Below are 20661 nucleotides of genomic sequence, written 5' to 3' on the forward strand. Positions count from 1 at the left end.
CAAAATCCAGCAGGATTGTGGCTTGTTTGCTCTAGAGGAATTAAATTACCCAGAAACCGCCTCATTTTTGGGGAAAAACGGGCAGTGGGAATAGTTATTTGTAGAAGCAACAGGGTGCCATGTCGTCTCTGTCACCTGGAGTCTTATCCCCTGGGATTGGGGGTGGTTCCAAAACCAGTGGCCTGAATCTTCAAACATGCAGAGTTCCTCAGGTGCTGATGTAGAGTTAACTTATTGTGTCACCAACAAATTAGTTCCAGTGAGTCAGTGTCCTTTGGGTGCGAGGAATTCCCTCTTCTGCTTTGCTTTTGGAAACTGAAGTTTAATGATGGGAATACATCATTACCTTTGCACAGAGGATTACCCATGCTTCTTTTAATTCATAATCCTGTTATTACTCTTTAGCTCATCTTAGGTGACCTGCTGCGCATCCCCTCACTTGCAATCCCAATTTTGTTGCTTATTATCAAGTAAAAAATAATTTATTTTCCTTTGAGGGTGGTTTTTCCCTGCTTGGGCTGAGCAGTTTTGAAGATACCAACTCCAAAAGTTGCTTTAAGCTTGTTGGAAGCTATTGATGCCACCAGGAAAGGGGATGCTCTGGCTGAGCATTGTTAGTGCTGGGGCCTTATTCTTATAATTTAATATTTGTTAAGTGATCATGGTGTATTTTGAGCCAATAATATTAAGTCTCATGAGTGGTTTTCCTGGATAATATGCCAAAATCCATGTTGTACCTATTCACCCTATATGCATGCATGCAGCTGATGCAGAGCAATGGCTTCAAGGCCAAATGGTCAGCAGTGATTCCACAAGCTGGGATTAATCCTTATTTTTAATTAAAAAAAAAATAAAAATGAAAATTCACTTATTCCTGGTTTTGGGATGCATCCAGCTGTGGGAAAACATCTGTAAGGCTGTTAAACCTTGGTTGGGTGCTTGAAATCCACATTTTTACTCCTAAACCTTCAACCCACCAAAACGCGGATACAAACGGGGTTTAAGGACCGAAATTAGAGCAAAGTTTAATTCTGGTGTTTTCAAACTCTGGAGTTTATGTTCCCATGGCAACCACTATTTTTATCCTCTTAGTTCGGCACCTTGCGAGATGGAGCCGTCGGGAAATATCCTCCCTCCCAAGACCTGTGAAGGTGTTGGGGTCGGGTCAGCAGAAAAATAAAAATACATCCCTGGCTGCCAATAAAAACCACCAAAATCAAGAATTTATATGATGTCCCTCTCACAACGAGCAAAAAAAAAGGCATTTTGGGGGATGCTGTAACCCAATGGGCCACCCGTCCTTGTGCCGCTCTCTAAAACACACCCAAACAACCCAGAAACAAGTGAAAACAGGTCATTTGTGCTGGAAAAATCTCATTTTCCCTTCTCTGTTTCGTTCTTAAATGTTCCAGTTTGAGATGTGGCCTTATGGGTCGAGTTGGAACTCAAGGAACTCAAGAAAGCAAGGAAAAATATCTAAAAGTTTCGTTATCCAGACCCAAATCTTTTTCATTCTCCAGACCCAAAACAGTCTTTTATCCAAGTTCAGGTCTGCTGTTTATTGTAATTTAAATTTTTTTCCATTGGTGACAAGCTCCTTGCTGTAATTTCCTAAAAATCAGTGAAAATGGAAAAGATTGGAGATGTTCAGTGTTACGTACCTGGATTTTTCCATAGGAACTGATACCCCAGGTTGCATTTTCACGACGAGATGGAAATGCACATTTCAAGGTGAAAAGACGCTATGATTTTACTCCTAGACCCCAAAATGAGGGGAATTTCACCCCAAAACAATACCAGGATTTTGGGCAAAATCTAAGTTTTATCAAGCTTACCATGTTCTCCACCTAATATTCAACCCTTATACATATTGATTCACGTTTAATATGATTTTTTTCCTGTTTCAAGCAGCTCCTGGCAATTGGTGACAACACCGAATTAAACCAAAATTAAAGATTATTGTGCCATATTTTTGCTCTTGCCCGACTCAAACAATGCTGTTGGCATAGAAACAGGCTTTTGCGGAAAGGTCACCTGCAAGGAGGGTGGTTTAGGTGTAATTCAAGGAGATTACAGGGGATTAGGGTGCCTTTTATATATATATATTTTACAGAGACAGGGTGCATGTGGATCCTATTGTACATATATATGCATATATGTGTGCAGACCTACCCATATATATATTTCTCTATATATATTTTAAAGGAAAAATGATAAAAGAGCAATATCCAGGAAGGTTTGATGCATTAAAAAGTCTACAATTAAGGTTTTATGCTTTTCCTATTTGTTTTTCCCTGTTTTCTCCCCCCCTTCCCCATCACATGCAGTGGGGCGATATGGGAACAGAGCGCTTCTCCTCTGTGTTTTTCTGCTTGGCTTTAATTAAACCTCAGGCAGGGCTGGAAAAATGTGGCGAGACGAGATAATTGTGCTTATTCCCCGTGCGGGGCTGTAGCCTGGGCACAGGGAAAAGAAGAGAAGAGGAGAAATTTGGGGGAGATGCAAAGGTGACAGAGGGCTTTGGGATGAAAAACTTGCTTTACAGCCCAGCAAAGGCTCCAAATCTGCTGGTTTTCATCCCATTTTGCACCGCTGCTTTTTTTCACCCTGCTCCTGGAACCAGGAAAATCAGTGCATGGCCAAGGCAGGAATTATAAAGGTGAGATCACTGGAAAATAGTGTTTATATTGCATAAACCCCACCCCCCGTGTATGTGCTCCCTTCAGCCACAGGAGGAAAAACTCCCAGTGCTGTTTCCCCCAAAAAATTCCCCAAAGTGATGAAGGAGGAGGTGTCATTAATGGAAAATATGGTGAAAATCCACCAAAAATCACGTTTTGCCTCTTCTAGAGGAGCAGTGTTCAAGGCCAGGTTGGACAGGGCTTGGAGCAACCTAGTCTAGGGGAAGGTGTCCCTGCCCGTGGTAGGGGGTTGGAACTAGATGATCTTAATGTCCTTTCCAACTCAAACCATTCCATGATTCTATAAAACCATCTTTTTTCCAAGCTTTTCCCCCACTGGTAAGGCAAAACACTGGAAATGTTTCTGATGGTGGAACAGGTTTTGTACACCCTGATTTTCATCCTGTTGGATATAAGAAGAGAGAAAATCTGTGGAAATATAGAAATAAGTGGGGGGAAAAAAGGGTGCAGAGTGCCTATGATATCAAAATTCTCTGTTTCTCTTCTCTTCCCATGTAGCTATAACAGACCTGGTAGCAAACAGTTGGTTCAGATTACTTTTTGATGATTACAGCTTGTCAGAAAATATTGTTTGCATCCTGGAGGAAATATTATGTTTTAACTTTGTTTTCATTCCAAAAAGTCAAAATATTGAATATAGATATTTAATTTATTTATTTTTTTCTACAGTAAAATTCCAAAAGCGCTTTCTGTTTGGACACATGGAAGCAAAAAACTATCAGCTCCGTCTGCAGCCGTGAAATGTTTTGACATTTTTAAATGTTAGTTTCCAATTGACATTTCAACATAAAATAGCATTAAAATGGCACCAAGTGAAGCTGTTGATTCAAACCAAAAATCAAATTTCATTGAGGCATTTCAAAACTTCATCTTTTTCTCTGTTCTGGATTAGTGCTTTGGAAAAAGGAGCATTTATTGGTGAAGAAATCAAATATTCTCCCCACTCCCCCCCCAGTTTTGGAATTAGAGAATTGTGACTCATTTTACCATGGGGCATTGGTCACCACGCTGGACCCCCTCCAGCTGCCCACTGGAGACAGTGAAGAAATTGGTTTGTCTCTTCTCCCAAGTAACAACTGATAGAATAAGAGGAAACAGTCTCAAGCTGTGCCAGGGGAGGTTTAGACTGAATATTAGGGAAAATTCCTTCCCCAAAGGGTGCTCAGGCATTGGAACAGGCTGCCCAGGGCAGTGGTAGAATCACCATCCTTGGAAGTGTTCACAAACCGTGTAGATGAGGCCCTTAGTGGCATGGTTTAGTGGTGGCCTTGGTGGGTAAACGCATGGACTTGCTGATCTTAAAGGTCTTTTCCAACCTAGATGATTCTATGATTCTACGATTGGATAAAGCGCCACTTATTCCTCACCCTCAAAATAAAAAAATCCCCAACTAAGTCACATCAACTGAAAAATGAAACCTCAAACTTGCATTTATTCCCACGCTGGTTGATGGCCAACGGTGCTGGAGGTGGGATGCGTCTATTCAGCGGGGAACAGCTGTGTAGGAGATCAGCCAATAATATCTCAATGGAGAGTTTAAAAGCTGCAGCGACCCTCAAAATTGCTTTTACTTTTATTTATCCCAGTCCTCGCAGCTCCCATTCCATGGTAAATAAAATGGGGACCAACATCAAGCGCTGATAAATCAGCCACATCCAGCACAGAAGGCCACGTGGCAAGTTGATTTTGCAGCATGTTGACTTGAATCGGTTCCAAATTTGTTAATTGTTTCTGTTTCTCATTTGATTTTGGTTTGGTTTTTTTTTTGGTAGGTCATGATTTTGGGCAGGTTTTGGGCATCTTGGAGGTTCCTTGAGGGAAAGCAGCCATCAGGAGGGGGAAAGGCAAGGAGGGATTTGCATATAGTGGGGATTTGGATGCTTTCTCTGGTCCAGGTGAAGGGTTGAAGCAAGGCACTCCCTTTTCACTCGTCATGGTTGGAAGTTGGTGGGGAAGGATCTTCGTGTTGGTTGACGTGGGTTTGGTTGGAGAAATGGCATTTGTCAATGCCCAAAAGGTGATGAGCGCCTACAGCCAGAAAAGTTGGAAGAAGCTTTTGCTTCTTCTCATGATTCCATCATCCCAGTAAAGAAAGACAAGAAAACTCCATTTTTAGGGTTTGGTTTGGGGTCTTCCAGTGATGCCAGTCAGCATCTCTTGAGTGGAAATCCATTTTTTTCTTCCCTGGAAAGGCTCATTTCTACCTTCTGACTTCTCATAGATGGCTCCTCTTGGAATAGGCCTCATGGCCTCTTTCCACAAGTTAGAACTAAGAAATATTTAATGAAGAGGTGATTTAAGCTTTGAGAAGATTTCTGTTTGAAAAATTGCCATTTCCACTGGGTTACTCAATGGCCCTTTAGAAAGATCTTCTCAAGTTTGACCAGAATTCATGGCCAGGCTACAATTACAGAGTGCTCTTTCCAGCCCAAATTGCCAAATGAGGTTATAAATAGGTCTCTTTCTGGGGATTTCTTGCAATATCTGAAGTCACTTTATAGAAACATTTGATTTTTAGGACAGTCTTCAGACATTTGGCTTGAGTCCTGCTTCTACATAGTGTAGTCATCAACACAAGGTTGGCTCTTCTCTGAAGGGTCAACACATTACTCATTGCCGTTGCAGTAATTAGTGCAGGGTTGGCTCTTTGAAGGGTCAACATGTTATTTGTTGCCGATTGGAGTCATCAAAGCAGGGTTGGGTTTTCTTTGAAGGGTCAAGGTGTTTCTCATTGATGTTGTCATCAATGCAAGGTTGGCTCTTCTCTGAACGGTCAATGCATTACTCATTGCTGGTTTTTAACAGCTGCTCAAATAAATCTGTGTCAGTAAATGCTTCCTAACCACAGTTTGTTGGGGAAGCAGGACATCTATTTTCAGGATTTCAAGATTTTTTTTCTATTTCCAAACCCCCCCATAGCATAGATGATCTTAAGGTCTTTTCTAACCATTCTATGATTCTAAGATCTTTTCAGAATTTGCCTTTTTCTTGCTTGGAATTTGACTAAAAATAGGTAAATTCTCAACTTCCATGGAAATGGAAGTACCAAAAGATCTGGGAACATCCTAATGGTGAGTTTCTGGACTTGAACTTTATGGCTTCCATTCATTTTCTTTGAATATTAATCAACATGAATTAATGGGTCGACAGTGCAGGTTACCAGCACTCCACATCCACACTTCATTTCAAATGGCCAGATTTCATTCTGATGGAAAAAAAAATCCTGAGAATACTCATCTTTCCATGAGAAACATCAGATTTCCTGGAGCTGCATTTTTCATGGAAGACCTCTGTGATTTTTCTCATGAGCACAGGCATCAGTAATAGCACCTTGTACCGAGGCGCACCGATCACATGCAGCTCAAATCTATCACAGCCTTACTGCAGGCTATTAATAGTTTATTAACTCCATTTAAACTCAGCCTAAATGCTCCTGGTGTGCCAAGTGTCTCTGCATAGAAATTATGGAGAAAAGAGGTTTTTAATGGAATTATGGGGTGGTCCTGGGACACATTTGCAACCCACATCAGGCTCTGCATAGCCACATTACTGCAAATATTCATGATACAATATTGGTGAATTTTGAGGGGGGTGATTCCCTCTTTGCACAAGGTTTGAAGCATCAAATGCTTCTCAGGAGGTGATTTCCAGCAGCATTTCTTGCTGAGCCAACCCAAAAGCTGGATTTTGGCATGAGCAACTTAAAGTTGACTGAAGTTTACATGGATGAATATTTGAAGCCAGTTGTCGTGCAGTAACTGAGGAAAGGGGAAAGCCCCGAATTTTGGAAATCTATTCCCATAAGGAGTTTTTCCAGCCTGCTCCTTCCTATGGAGAAACTCCAACTTTGGGAAGGGCTTATGGATGGTGAAAAATTTTCTGTTACTGGAAGAGTCTGTGCCTGAGATGGGAGCTTAGAGTTTATATTCACTTTTATTGCTGATACATGCCAAGGGGGGACCCCATCATTTAATCTCAAGCACTCCCTTCTTGCCAAACACAGGAAAATACTTTAAAAATTCATTTTCTGCCCCTCTTTTCACTTTGCTGTGATGTTTCTTTGTCTCTCGTCGGGTATCGAGAGTCAAGCCGGGACATTAATATTGATGTGGACCTTGGTTATTAGGAGCTGCATTTCCAAGTCTGCCAGCAGCATATAAATACTATTATCGGGTAATTAGTGAGCATCAAGCTGAGTTTGGAATGAGCAGGCACTTGGTGTCCTACTTTTGGGGGGGAATTGTGGTTTATTTTTGGTTGGCTGTTGGGTTCTTTTTGCACTGGGTTGTTGGGGTTTTGCCCCAGTGAGGAGCCAGAGAAATGGAAATCCCAGCTCGGGAGCACCTGTACGGTCAGTGAAACAGCAAGAAGCAAAACAGAGAAGAGAAACTGGAAGAAAAAAGGTCTTCCAGGTTTTTTCCTTACTGAAAACCTCCTGTATTTGAAATGCAAAATCAAGTCTGAGTTTCTTATTAATTTTTTACCTTTTTGGTTCCTTCTATCCCTTCTTGGCAAGGTGGGATTTCTTGGTTTGCAATTTCTCTTCCCGTGCCCCACTTTAATTTTGCTCCTCTGGCCCTGCAAAAGTTTTGGAAAGCTTCAGTGTTGCCACAAGGCAAATGCAACTGGGTTGCTCCGGTTGATTGCACCTGAAGAGCGGATGCTCCTTGTATTTCCTTGCTCTCCAGCCCTTTTTCCATAGGGGAAACCTTTTTATTTTATCCTCTTGCCCATCCCCTTCTCCCCAGTAAATACAAGAAGGGTTTTTCTATTAGACAGAGACGAGGAGTCATCCCAGGGCTCTGTCTCCAGATCCTTCTTTTTATCCCATAACAGGGCTTTGATTGGAATGCTGTGTGAATAATTTAGGGGTGTTTTGCATCTTTTATACCTCTGAACTTCCACTAAAAGGGGGTTTGAGATGCTGCTACCTGCAAAATAGTGTCTGAAGGTGATAAAAAAGCCCTCAATTTTTCATGAGCTAAAAGGGATGTGGGTGGGGAGCAGAAAAGCCTCTGAATACAGGGAGGTTTAACACGTTAATTTCATGTATTAACATCAGAGCGAGGGCATCTGCAGTGAGCGCAGCTTGGTCCTGGTGTTTCCCTACCAGGAAGCATTAGGAAAGCAGGAATGTTGGGGATTTGCCATCCTTTGTGGGGAGCCATCAGGTAAATCGCTGCATCTTACTGCACCCAGGGGTAAATCACTGTGTCTCACTGAACCCATGGGAAAATCACTGCATCTGACTGCACCCAGGGGTGCAACCCCAACTTCTTCCTCTGCTCTGGCCCATCTCCATGTTACTTTAATGCAGTAAAAGTAACATTACTCTTTTTGTTTCTTTAATTGCAGCTCAGCCACTGGCTTTCCCTCACCATGGTGGTGTTTTGGGTCAAATCTTCCCATTTTCACACCTCTTCATTGCTTCTGGATGCTCTGGGAGGACTTTTCCTAGCAGGGACCAGCTGCATCCCGGGGCTGCATGAGCAGCAACATGTGGTCTTTGGCAGGGTGTCAGCATCAAGCTGCTGGAAAAGATTTTAAATTCCCGACTAATTTCTTTGCTGTGAAACAAATGAATCTTCAGAAGGGCCTTTCCTCGCAGCTGCTAAGCCATTTAATTTATCTGAGTCATTTACAATTTGTGATGGGACTGTTAAGAGCCTGATGTGGGGATCAACATCACTTAGACATGGGGGTTGGTTTTTTTCTTTATTTAATTATTTCTTTTCTTGGCCTTTTGGGTTGGAATTTCTCACTGGATTTGCCCCCAGAGGCACAAGACTGTGTTTGGAAAACGTCAGCTCCGTCTCTCCAGCCCCTTTGTCATGCTGGGGCAGCTCGGGCTGAAAGCACAAACCGCAGCCCACCCATGGGGACGTGCTGCCCTGCTACTACTTAACTGCTTCAAAGTACCTGTCTGTGATATGAAACATGCCATAAAATGAATATATTCCAGATGTCCCTGCAAATTCCCTGCAGCTTCGCCATCCACCTGAAGGCAGCTGATGCAGCGAGGCTCCTTGGTCCCTGCTGCTTCAGAACAGGATGGTGGCTCATTTAGAGTTGCAATTTGGAGGTTGGGGGGCATCACCAGACCAGGATGATGCCCCCAGGTCCTGCCCATTGCAGTGTGGGGTGAGGAATCCAGGTACCAAGGTCCCAGGGGTGATTACCCTCCTTGGGATTGGGAAGGTGGGGTCTCCATCTTTAGTTTCTGGGGAGATCTCCATCCTCATGGCTGGAGGGGATATCTCTCTCCTTGGAAGGGCTCCATTCTTGGGTTGGGAGATCTCCATCCTTGGAGGCTGGTGAATCTCCACCCTTAGAGTTGTGAGGGTCCTTGGGTTTTGGGGATCTGCATCCTCAAGGTTGAGGGGATCCCTGTACTTGCATTTAAGAGGTTCTCCAAGGATCTCAATCTTTGGGGATGAGGGATCTCTATCCTTGAAGTTTCCCCATCCTTGAGGTTGGGGAATCCAATGGATCCATGGAAGGAGGACCTCTGTCCTCCATCTCGGATGAAGCTAGCACCCACATCCCCCTCCATACCACAACACCCACCTTGTGTCAGATCCATGGCGCATCTAGCCAGGCTCAAACTTGGACATCTGCAGTTTTGGGATGATGGGAACCTGCTCCATGAGCAGAGCAGGTTCCTACCTTCCAGCCAGCTCAGCAAATACAACCTTAATTTATCTGAAAGCTCCACAGAAAACACATTGGTGTGTGTGTTTGTTGTTGAATGGGGTATTTCCAGGAGACACAGGCAACAATTTTTCTGGTATGCTCCACATTAGGTCCTTGTTGGCTGGCAGGAGCATAGAAAAGATGTAGTAACGATGGTGTAGAAGTAGATACAAAAGCTAAAATTACTATTCATCACTAATACGTTCATGGCACTAATTAATTTTTAAACAGCCTCGCTGGGGACCTCATTGCTAAAACATGATGTTTCCTCCTCCAGCACCATAACTGTTAACTCAAAACAAAGCAGAAGAAAGCCAGAAAGGATGAGAAACAGCCGTGTCCATCAGACGGCATCCGGGCCTTCAGCTTGGAGGGGATTTCTCTGATGGCCAAATCCTGCTGCTCTGCTGGGGGGGGATGCTGTGATACACCCATCCAAGCTGATTTTTGGGGGGTGGGGAGTCCAATCCAGCTTCCCTGGAGTGCAGAAATGTCACCTGAGTAGCGAGCACACTTGGGGCAAAGGGAAAAACTATTTTCTCCACCACCACCTTGAGTCCAGCTATTAATTCCAGCCTTTTAAGCTTCATCTTCTCCAAAAGAAGGGGAATTGAGCAAGCTTTAATATAAGTTTAATATAAACTGCAAAGCAATTTATATTAAAAAGGTCAAGTCCAGTGGTTTTATTTCCACTCCTCTGCTTATCTTTTAATATTGAAATTAGGGAATTTGGTGGTTCGGGGCAAATCTTCCCTGCTGTTCTCCAGGGCTGGTGGTACCAGGTTCTGGCCTGAACCAGCTTCAGTGTAAAAATGTGTAAAAAATGACAGTTGCACCATTGAAATATGTTGGTGTTGCTATTGGGAAGAGGCTCTCATGCCAGTAGCAGCCCCAAGGTCACGGAGGGCTGTGACCAGGAGGAACACATGCACGCCCCGAGATGGGGCGATTTCTGTTTCCATATGGAAAAGGGATGTGGCATCTGGTTTCATTCCCAGCAGCTGGCAGCTCGAAGCCTGTGTTTTGCGTGGTGCAGAGTAGAGAAAATAAAGTGTCGAATTGTTTGGCATTATCAAGGATTTCTGCTCCCCAGGACTCCTGCATAAAGAGATGGAAATTTTAGCTGCTGGAGCCAAGAAACACACAGAAGTATATGAATTTATTACATTTTATCTCATTCCCCTGCAAACAGCGCTGGAAATGTCAAAAGATCATCTATTGTTTTGTGGTTTAGAAAGAATTTTTGTTTTCTAGTTGTAATTTCTTTGATGCCTGGCTGTGGGGAAGGAAGAGGAATTGGAACAGGAGCTGGCAGGTTGAACGTGAAGGTTTGTCTGGCCGCGGAGCGCCGTGCATTTAAATTTCTCACATCCCGGGTTTTTAATTTAACAAATGTAATTAAGGCTGGGGTAGGTACTCAGATTATTCATTTACTCCAGATGGAAGAAAAAAAATTAAATTGAATGCAAATTCCGTAATCAGACATGAAGTTGAGGGTGTTGGACGTGATGGGGAAGTGTCAGCACATTAATCGGACCGCTTTCCCTAAACAGCACCCAAATCTAAGAGCCACGGATTATTTGAATAATTGAGGTGGCGTTTGATAAGATATCTGATTGCTGATATCTCCTTAAGACCGAGCCCTAATTGTAATTCTCCATCAAGAAGGACTAATCTGCGTAGCAGGGTGCGCTGGGAATTGTGTGGTGCCAGGCTGCATCCCTTGAATCTTGGTCTTTTATCGAGGGCTGCCATACCCAGGGAAGGTGCCAAAGTGATTTATCGCTTCTCCTGTTACTTTATACATGCGCCAGGAGGTTGTCAGGTAGTGAGGCTTGGCCGTGGGGATCCATGGCTGCTCATGGCTTCCAATGTGGGACCTGCATTTTGGAGGTGCCTCCCATCATTGAAGGATGCATCATTGCATTTTGATGTCCCTTCTTAATATCTTCATGGCACGATTAAACCCTTTTCCCCTGTAAAACAGAGACAAACTGTCCTGACTTCAGCAGAAGACCTTGCTGGAGGACCATGACTCCATCCACAACACTGGTCATCTGTTGGGACCCAGCCTTGATGCTTTTGGAAAGCTGTTGGGGGTCAATGGACATTGGGTCCCAACTTAACCTTGACTGGGGTGGCAAGAGGTGTTTCCAGTTGATCTGGCAGCAGGCACTTGATTGTAACTGTAGAAAACTTTACTTGCAGTTCCAAAGCATTTATGCATTCCTGTAGGAGAAATAGCATTTCTGTAGAGCCCTTTCACTGTTGGTTCCCCTTGAAATTGCGTGTGTAAGGGTAGGGAGATAGGGGTGGACTTTCCTTCTTGAATCTCACACCTTGGGTGGTATTAGAAAGGAATTAAAGTGGTGAAAATGCCAATTTAAAATCTATCCACCTTGAATATTTTGAGGGTGTGATTTTAGCCAAGCTTCGAGGGGTGCATTCCCAACCAGACAGGCAAGATTTCCCCTCACAGCAAACCCAACTTAAATCACTTGAGATAAGTTGGGCGTTATCTTAAGGCTGCAAATTGCTTGTTTGCTCCTCTAGCAGGAGCTGTTAATTCAGAACAATTAATGCGCTGTTGAGGAAGCATATGGGAGGTGTTCCCAGGGAAAAGAGCCTGTTGGGGATGGAGAGCCCCAGCGTTTGCAAAATGCAATGGATAACTCCAGTTCGTCTTTCTTTTGAGATCCTGGCAGGCCTTGTGGGGAATGATGGGAATACCAGGGAGTTATCCCCCAAGTCCCCATTGAACTGAGCTGATGCTCAAAGCAACTGAGTCTCTAGGCCTAACTAGAAATAAAGTGCTGATGTTCATTGCTGGGATGAATTCACCATTGAGGGAGTGCTGCACCACCCGGTCCATCCTTAAAGTATTTTTTCTTGATGAAGGGGTAATGAATCCTCAAGTGAATGCTAAAATACTGCCATGTCTTTTTGAGAGCTCCTTTGCAGTGCCACGAAATGCCGGTCTGGCTCCATCCTTTCAGCTTTTTTGCAGCATCATGTTGGATACCTGCCAGTATGAAGATTTGGATACCTGCAGGTGAAGAACAAAAGCCTAAATCTAGAAATACACCCCCAAATACATCAGCAGTGGGTGAACTCAACCTGCTTCAAATATTCCTGGGAAAAGGAGCAATGAAGTGAGCTCCTTGCTTTTGCGCAAGGGCATAAAACACTCTATTAGACTTTTACAGGATGCTGAGTGAAATACTGCAGCAGTGGAAGATGTTGAAGTTTTGCAGCCCAGTGGTGGCTTATGGGATGGTCCATCCTTCCTTCTGTCCTTGCATCCATGCATACATGCAGCTGTTCATCCATGCGTCTTTGTATCCATGTATTTGTTCATCCTTGCATCTGTGCATCCTTGCCACCGTTCATCAATGCATTTATCATTTTTGGTCATGTACCTCTGACCATAATTGCACACAGATTTCATTAGAAGCACCCAAGAATTTGTTTTTCACGTAGAAAAAAACCACAAATCCAACTATTTTCCCCTTAGTGCGGCCCAACACAGAGCAGCTTTTCACATCCCCCCCAAATGATCAGAAAATGTGCTTCTCCTCCCCAAAAGATTTCAGTTTTGGGGACCACTGCAGCATAAGCTCCCTGAAACTGAGCTGTGAAAGCCAAGCCGGTCGTCTTTAAAAGCTTCTTCTGCAAACCCTTTCCCATTATTCCCCCATCTGAGGATGGATGGAGGCAGCATCGGCAAATCTGAATAACTAATCAGAGTCCTCATTAACCCCCCGCCGAGATGCTCAAACATTCACTTTGCTGTTTGTGAAGCAGAAAAAAAAAAAAAAGAAAAAGGAAGAAAAAATCCCCATAACCCACCCTGCATTAAAATTGATGTGTTATTAATCCCACTGTTCCAGACCTCATGGGTACCAAATCTGCCGTGGTCTTGCCTGAGGCTGAGCAGTGTGGTGCTGCTTCCACGGGGCACTTTGACTTTCCATTATTTATCGGTGCAGCGTAGCGAGGCTGCTTTTGTTCCCTGGGTCCAGATGTGTTCACATGTGTGCATCCAGGGAAGGGGAGGAGTGTCCGATCTTTCCATACGTGCTCCCTTTGGATAATGCAAATTGCCTGTAGCAGGGCTCCACCATCTCTCCTGGACCATGTTTTGCAGCAAAACAGCTTTGCTTTTCCTGGAATACAGAAATATTTTGTGTGTATGGGAATGTCTTTGATCTTTTTGTAGAATCATAGAATCACAGATTGGTTTGGGTTGAAAGGACCTTAAGACCATCTAGTTCCAATCCCCTGCCATGGGCAGGGACGCCTCACACTAGACCATGTCACCCAAGGCTTTGTCCAGCCTGGCCTTGAACACTGCCAGGGATGGGGCAGCCACAGCTTCTCTGGGCAGCCTGTGCCAGCACCTCAGCACCCTCACAGGGAAGAGCTTCTTCTTTATATCTAACCTGAACTTCTCCTGTTTAAGATTAAACTCATCACCCCTTGTCCTGTTACTACAGTCCCTGATGAAGAGTCCCTCTCTGGCATCCTTGTAGGCCCCCTTCAGATACTGGAATGCTTTTCACCCTCTCTAAGCAAGAATAGGGTTAGTGCATCACTGGAGGGACTGGGGAGGTAGGAGGGTGAAAATGCTATATTGCTTTTTGCATCTTTGAGCATCCCCAATATCCAGCTCCAGCCCTTACTCAGAGGTTGGAGATGCTACAGAAGTTGGGAAAACCCCAACAAATCCAAGGTGTTCATTGCAACAGTCCTCATTGCAGATGGCAGCCAGAGTGCTTGGAGAGTTGTGGTCATAGAATTACAGAATCAACCAAGTCCTTAAAGATCATCAAGTCCAACCATTCCCCAGCACTGCCAGGACCACCACTAAACCATGTCACTAAGGGCCTTGCCTATAGAGTTTGTGGACACTTCCAAGGATGGTGATTCCACCAGTGCCCTTGGCAGCCTGTTCCAATGCCTGACCTGCCTTTCAGGGAAGAAATTGTTCCTAATATCCAACCTAAACCTCCCCTGGAACTCCTTAAAGAGTTAAACTGAAACTTGAGCTTTCATTTCTGCATGTCTCCTACTCCTCCTGTGCACAGGGTTTCTTGGGTTGTCCCATGGGTGTAGAATTTAGGGCCACTGCAGCTTGCTCCTGGATGTAGTGTGGGGTATAAAGATAATTCAGCAAAACCCAGCAGTGTTATTGGGGATGTCACCATTTGTGGTTGCCACTTAAGTCAGAGGAGCTGGCATTAAATTTGTTTAAAAAATAAACACAATTAGACAGCATTGAGATGATGAGGTTGGAAACATCATCTGCTCATGTTGGAAACAAGGTGACATGGTGGGAAAAGCATTCTTGGTTTAAAATCCTAGCCTTTTTTCAAAAATCCTGGATTTTGTTTTGCTAAACACCAGCTCTATTAGCATTCCCTTACACTTAATTAAATCTTTATTAACAGGGATGCCCTTGGCTTTTTTCAATCTGGATACAGGCTGAGGTTCCTATCTGTGCCGTTGGGTGTTATTCAGGTCAAGTAGATGAGGATTTAGGGCATTTTGGGGATCAATTAGGACATTTGGAGGGTTTGATGGCTTTTCATAAATGGTGTCTCATTTATGACCCTGGGGCAGCTGCTCCATGTAACCACAAGTGCCTGGGACACCGTGTATCTTGCTGGCTTGCGTCGCCCGCAGTGGAGCATCTTGAAGAAGGCATCTCCTCCTTTCCCTTTTGCATCTGGAGGACTTCAAAGGCCTCTGCTAAACTTCAAAGGATGCCTTTTGAAGTCACTGGAAGTCTGTGCTGGCTCAAAAAGACTTCTATCGCTCTGCAAGAGTGTTCAGGGAGATGTCCCTGGTGGGGTTGGCTTGTGGTGCTCTTTGTGATGGGGACAAAAATGGCATCTTTTGTGCAAAAGCTGCACAAGCCTGTACTTTTGTCCTACATGCATGCAGCGTCTAAGACCTCAGCCCTGATGACCTCCAAGGATAAAAATCAGTGTAAGAGCTCTTCTGGCACTGGCAGAGCCTAATTTATCTGTTCCTTTTCCTCCAGTCCTGATGCTCTGTTCACACGATGAGCCCAGATGACTATAGTCTTTCCCACAGGACGGTAAAGTCTTTACAAAGGACTGCTGCAAATCATGAGCTTTTTCATCACGTTGTCAGGACAAATCCAGTGCAAATGAAATCCCAGGTCCTAAATATGTATTTGGTGTCAGCCTGTGCAAGATCCTCCAAGAGACAAGCCCATGAGTGTTTTTTGTTATTGATCCTAAATATGCTGCATATTTCAGCTGCTGTTGCAGTGGAAGAGTTCTGGACTCAAGCCCCTCCTGAGCATTTAGTGTATCCCAGATTAGGTCTCTAAACCTCTTCGCAGGACGTATGCTTGCCCAAGAAGTCAAGAGGTACCTTGACCTTTCGCCCCTTTCATCAAGTTTTCCATGTTTGGGGGTTTCTGCCCTATTTTGCCCTGAAATCACCCACTTGCTTTCATATCTCTCCTTGGGCAATGGCCTCAGGGATGTCCAGGTTTCCAGAAATGGCTCTTCCTTTACAAGCTTCCTCATATACCTCTGTCTTTTGGACCCATACTCCTGGTTGCAACGATGGATGCAGGCTGGGAGGGCACCAAGAAATGCTAGTGTTATTATTGCAAGGGGTTTGGGGTGGAGTTAAAACCAGGGAAAATGGTTCTCATGGATCTCCCATACACCTAGGTGTAGCTCTCTGCAGGTGATGTATATCAGAGATGCATCCTTCAGGTATGCCTTGGAGGTCTGAGGAGCTCTCTGGGGGTGGTATGTGTCATGGTAGACATATCACATGTATATTGAAGATCTGAGGAGCTCTCTGGAGGTGATGTGTATCTGGAGATGCATATATCAGATGCACATTTGAATCTGAGCAGCTCAGCAGATCATATATATTTATATATGCCAGACATATATAATCAATCTGAGGAGCTCTGTACCACGTTATATATATCAAGGTAGATATATTGGATGTATATTGAAGATCTGAGGAGCTCTCTTGAGGTGATGTATTCATGCTGGATGTATCAGATATATAATGGAGATTTGGGGAGCTCCAGACAGGTGACATATATCAGGGATGTATATGTCAGATGTATATTGGTGAGGAGCTGTCTAGAGGTGATTTGTATGAAGGCAGATGTATCAGATGTATACTGAAGATCTGAGGAGCATCACAGAGATTGTGTGTATCAAGGGACACATATCAGACATATTTTAAAGATCTGAGGAGCTCTCTACCAGGTGATATATATCAAAGTAGATAGACATATATCAGAGATCTCAGGTGATGTTTATCACGTAACATAGAGGTAATATCTGTAGATGATGTACATGGAAGTGTCCTGGGTTCAGCTACAGCTGAACAGTTTATTAGATGGATATTGGAGATCTGTGGGGCTCACCAGAAGTAATGTGTGTTCAGAGGTCTGTGGAATTTTCTCTCTTTCATTCATTTTTTTTCAGTCAAACACAAAACACCCCCACGGCTGTGCTGATCCTTGCTCAGCCCATCTTCATTTTAACACTGTATCTGCTTAAATCTCAACCTCAGCCTCTGTAAAGCCAGATCCTTGGCAGAAGCACCATCATCTCTAACATCTGTGTGGACTTTTCTTACTAAATAACAGCTGGGAGCTCCCTTGGTTTTGACTTACTGGCTTTTCCCTAATTTGCACCATCTGAGCTCGAGTATAAAAGCACATTTACACTCAAGTGAAGATGATAACTAACCAGGGGGATAGCAACAGCTGGTGTGGAATCAGGGTACAGCCAATGGCAATGCTGTTTCATTACTTTTTCCCTTTTCTCTCCTTTTCAGACCCGGATTGTACCTCTAACCCTCAGAGAGATCCCGTGCCGGGGATTCACCACCCCCCAGGAACAGAAAAGGACAGGACGGGACCACATCGCCCTTCATCCTTTGCGGATAGACTGGACACAAGCACACCTCTGTTTTCTGGACCCATCTTGGTTCGACCTCTAAAAATCTAATTTATTAGTTATCCTGCCTTGGAGATGTTCAAACCTGCCCAGGCAAAACCCTGGGGTCTGATCTAGCTCAGCCATCTTCATCTGCCTTCACCTCCAAGGGGATATTCCCATCCATGTTTTCCTTGATTCCCCCTATTTTCCCCACTATCCTTCAAAAAAAGTACATTGCCCTCCATGGTTTTGCTGCCACCGCCAAAAGACCATCCCTAGTGCAGAAAGCTGCATCCTCTGCTTAATATTTCACCTTCTCATTTCATCATTTCTCTCAATACTTGAATATTTCATCCTTTGCTTTGCCAGGTTGTGATCCCTACCCAGAAGATCTCATTTTTCGGGCGACAGGAGGACATTTGCAGCTCCCTGAGCACCCCCCAAACAGTAAGACTGCTTTATTTTATATTTATTTGGCAATTTTATATATAGAATCGTAGAATCACAGAATCAACCAGGTTGGAAAAGAGCTTTAAGATCATCTAGTCCACACCTTTACCCCAGGACTTCCAAGGCCACCACTAAACCATGTCACTAAGGGCCTCATCAACAAGTGTTTTGAACAGTTCCAGGGACAGGGATTCCTCCTCTTCCCTGGGAAGCCTATTTTAATGCCTGGCTAAAAGCAATTTAATATATTAATCGAGCAGGAAGTGGTGAGTCCTGACCTCCATGGGGCTTTATTTGGGGGAATTTCTGCTCTTTTCTGATACACCTGAATTATATCATGCCTTCCCTAAATGCAGTAAGCATTTAGTGGGAGAATTACACTATGCTGTGTAGGGAGTCTTGATTTAAATCTCGAGTGTTGATAACATGTTGTTAAGAGCCCTACAAGCCATAGCCAGCCTGGAGGAAAACACAGATATATTTTTGTAAAAATACCCTGAAATATGGGCTGTTATCACTGTAAACTTTTGGCACATCAGTAGGATGTGGAGAAATGGTCACCTGCTAAAAATAACTGAAACACAGAGCTTAAAATAAGATCTACATAAAACCAAGGGTCTCATAGTCCTTTAGTCAACCCCAATGGCTAAAATTAGGGCTTGACAGAGTGACAAATGTCTTGATCTGTGCCAAAACTGTAGGCACCCAGCAGGTGACAAAGAAAATAAAACCCCGTTGGCTGCAATTTCCCTCCTAAAGGAGCAAAAAGAAATCTTTGGTCACTGAAAATGGATTTTCCACCTTCCATATCCTCAAAAAGTCCCTGGCTTCTTCCTAAACTGGGAATACTTAGGGCAGGTGCATCTCAGGGGAAAACCCAAGAGCTTCATTTGGTCCACAATGCAGAAGAGCCTCAATAGCAAGATTCTTGCAGAACTATTTCCCCCAGGCTGCCCTTTCAGCCCTGATTCTTGCCTGTGACCTTCCCTTGGCCAAAAACCTCAGGATTAAGGATGTGATGAAGCAGCTGAATTTCTCATTAGGCTGGTTTTGCCCCCTTTGTACTCAGGGTAGAGGCTGGGTTCACTTTGAAAAGACTTCTCTGGTGGGTTTGTGGGGCTTTGGAGCCACCACAGGGACCTGTTTTGGGGAGATCCTGCCTGCCTTGGCGCCCTCTTTTAAGTCAGTATTTTGATGTGAGCTGCCTGGTGCATGTGTGGAAGGGCTTGGTGCCCTGTGTTGTACTTTGGTCATGTTGAGTTGTTCCCCTTGGAGGAAACTGGAGCCTGTGGAGAACACGAGCATGTGTCTGTGGAGGACACAAGTGCAGCCTGGCTTGGGAATCATATCCAGCAAGAAGATCAAACTCAACCCATTCAGCAAATTGTGCAAACAAAGCCCAGATGCCTCCCACTAAAGGCACAGAAAGATGTGATGATGGATGTCCACCGAATTGCCTTTTGGAACAGAAGGTTGGCATTGCTCTGAGTGGTTAATATTAGAAATTATCTATCCTGAAGACAGCTTCTAAGAAATAACCTGGTTCCTCTTGGCATTTTCCACATCGTAAATGGGTCCTCCCATTTTCCAGGCACAAACCTGTTTCAGCTTTTCTCCTCCTGAAGTCCTTATCTCCACAGAGATGCACCTCTGAGGCTAGGCTGTACCTTTTGTCACTGCAAAGTTGCAAGAACATTTGGCACATCTGCCTCACCCCATAAACACTCCCCAGTCCTTTTTTGTCTCCAGTTGCCTCATTGTGTTGAGTTAAGACCAGGCTGAACATATCTTAGGGTCTACCATTCAGAGTAAATGGAGAAGACAGTGTAATTAAGTGTAATTAAAGGAGCTCAGAACTATCTGTAACTCCCTAGCTTGCTGGAGCTTGTATAAATCACTGTGTCACGTCTCAAACCTCTCTTTTGTCATGGAAGCTGGAAATACGGCAAAAAATTGCTTTCAAATGGGCAAATGAAACATGTTTAAATTGAGGCAATTAATCTAGCGGCTCACATCGCAATCTTTGGCTTCTTGGCTCAGGGCTTGGATGGGAACAACCCTCTGCCAATACCAGGAAGCCTGGCAGGCCTCAAGGAAAACCTGATTTTTGTCTTCTGGTTTGTAGAGTAATTTCTTCTTGGGAATTTTGCATTTTCAAAGGAAATTCAGGGGTGAGGTAAGACCAGGAGGAGCCGGAGAGCTGCAAGAGAGGGATGTGAAGCAGAAACTCAGCAAGTCGAGAGCTCTGATTTATCTGCCATATGGGAAAGAGGAAAACAGCCGGCTCCAGAGGGATTTCTTTCCCTCTCCCAAAGGGAAAATTTGCAAGTGTGATAGCAGGATATAGCAAGAAACGAGGCAGATTTAAGGGAGGAGAGGGTTTTATTAGGTGTACTGCAGCATTGCTCTGTTTTCTGGGCTTTCCCATGGGTGGGAAAATCTTTGCATGCTTCCATGCACATCTTGCCTGTGTTTCTGCAGTTGGGTTAGCCCAATTTCTGTGAGCCCACCAAACCCCAGGTTTCCATTTAGACCAAGCCCTTCAAGGCCACCCAAAACCAGGTTTCTATTTGTGTTTATCCAGCGCAATGACTTTGGCAGTGCTGGAGATTGGCATAGTGAAGCCTATGGACTTTAATTTGCAAAATAAACACCCCAAAAAGGCATTATTACAAATTGCAGTGTTGCCCATGAGGTGTTTATGGGCTGCAGCAACGGTTGCAAAGAGTCATTGTGAAGTTTGTGGTGGGATCTTTGCTGCAATCATCAATCTCAATGCCTACTTTGAGGTTGCAGGTGGGTTTTGCACTGGTGTTGGTCTGATTTGCACTTTGTGATACTTGAGCTGGCTGAGAAGTTGGACT

At 44.1% G+C, this 20661-nt stretch overlaps 1 protein-coding gene across 2 annotated transcripts in view; it reads left to right on the forward strand.

Moving 5' to 3' along the window:
• PKNOX2 (PBX/knotted 1 homeobox 2) overlaps positions 1–20661 on the forward strand; it is an 83516-nt gene that overhangs the window by 30108 nt on the left and 32747 nt on the right. For both annotated transcript variants that reach the window (XM_030505257.1, XM_030505258.1), the window contains exons 2-3: positions 17244–17395; positions 17717–17794. The gene's annotated coding sequence lies outside the window, so the exon portion shown is untranslated. The remainder of the gene's footprint in view (positions 1–17243; positions 17396–17716; positions 17795–20661) is intronic.

This window comes from Strigops habroptila, chromosome 17, assembly GCF_004027225.2.
Source record: "Strigops habroptila isolate Jane chromosome 17, bStrHab1.2.pri, whole genome shotgun sequence".
In the NCBI taxonomy this organism is placed as follows: Eukaryota; Metazoa; Chordata; class Aves; order Psittaciformes; family Psittacidae; genus Strigops; species Strigops habroptila.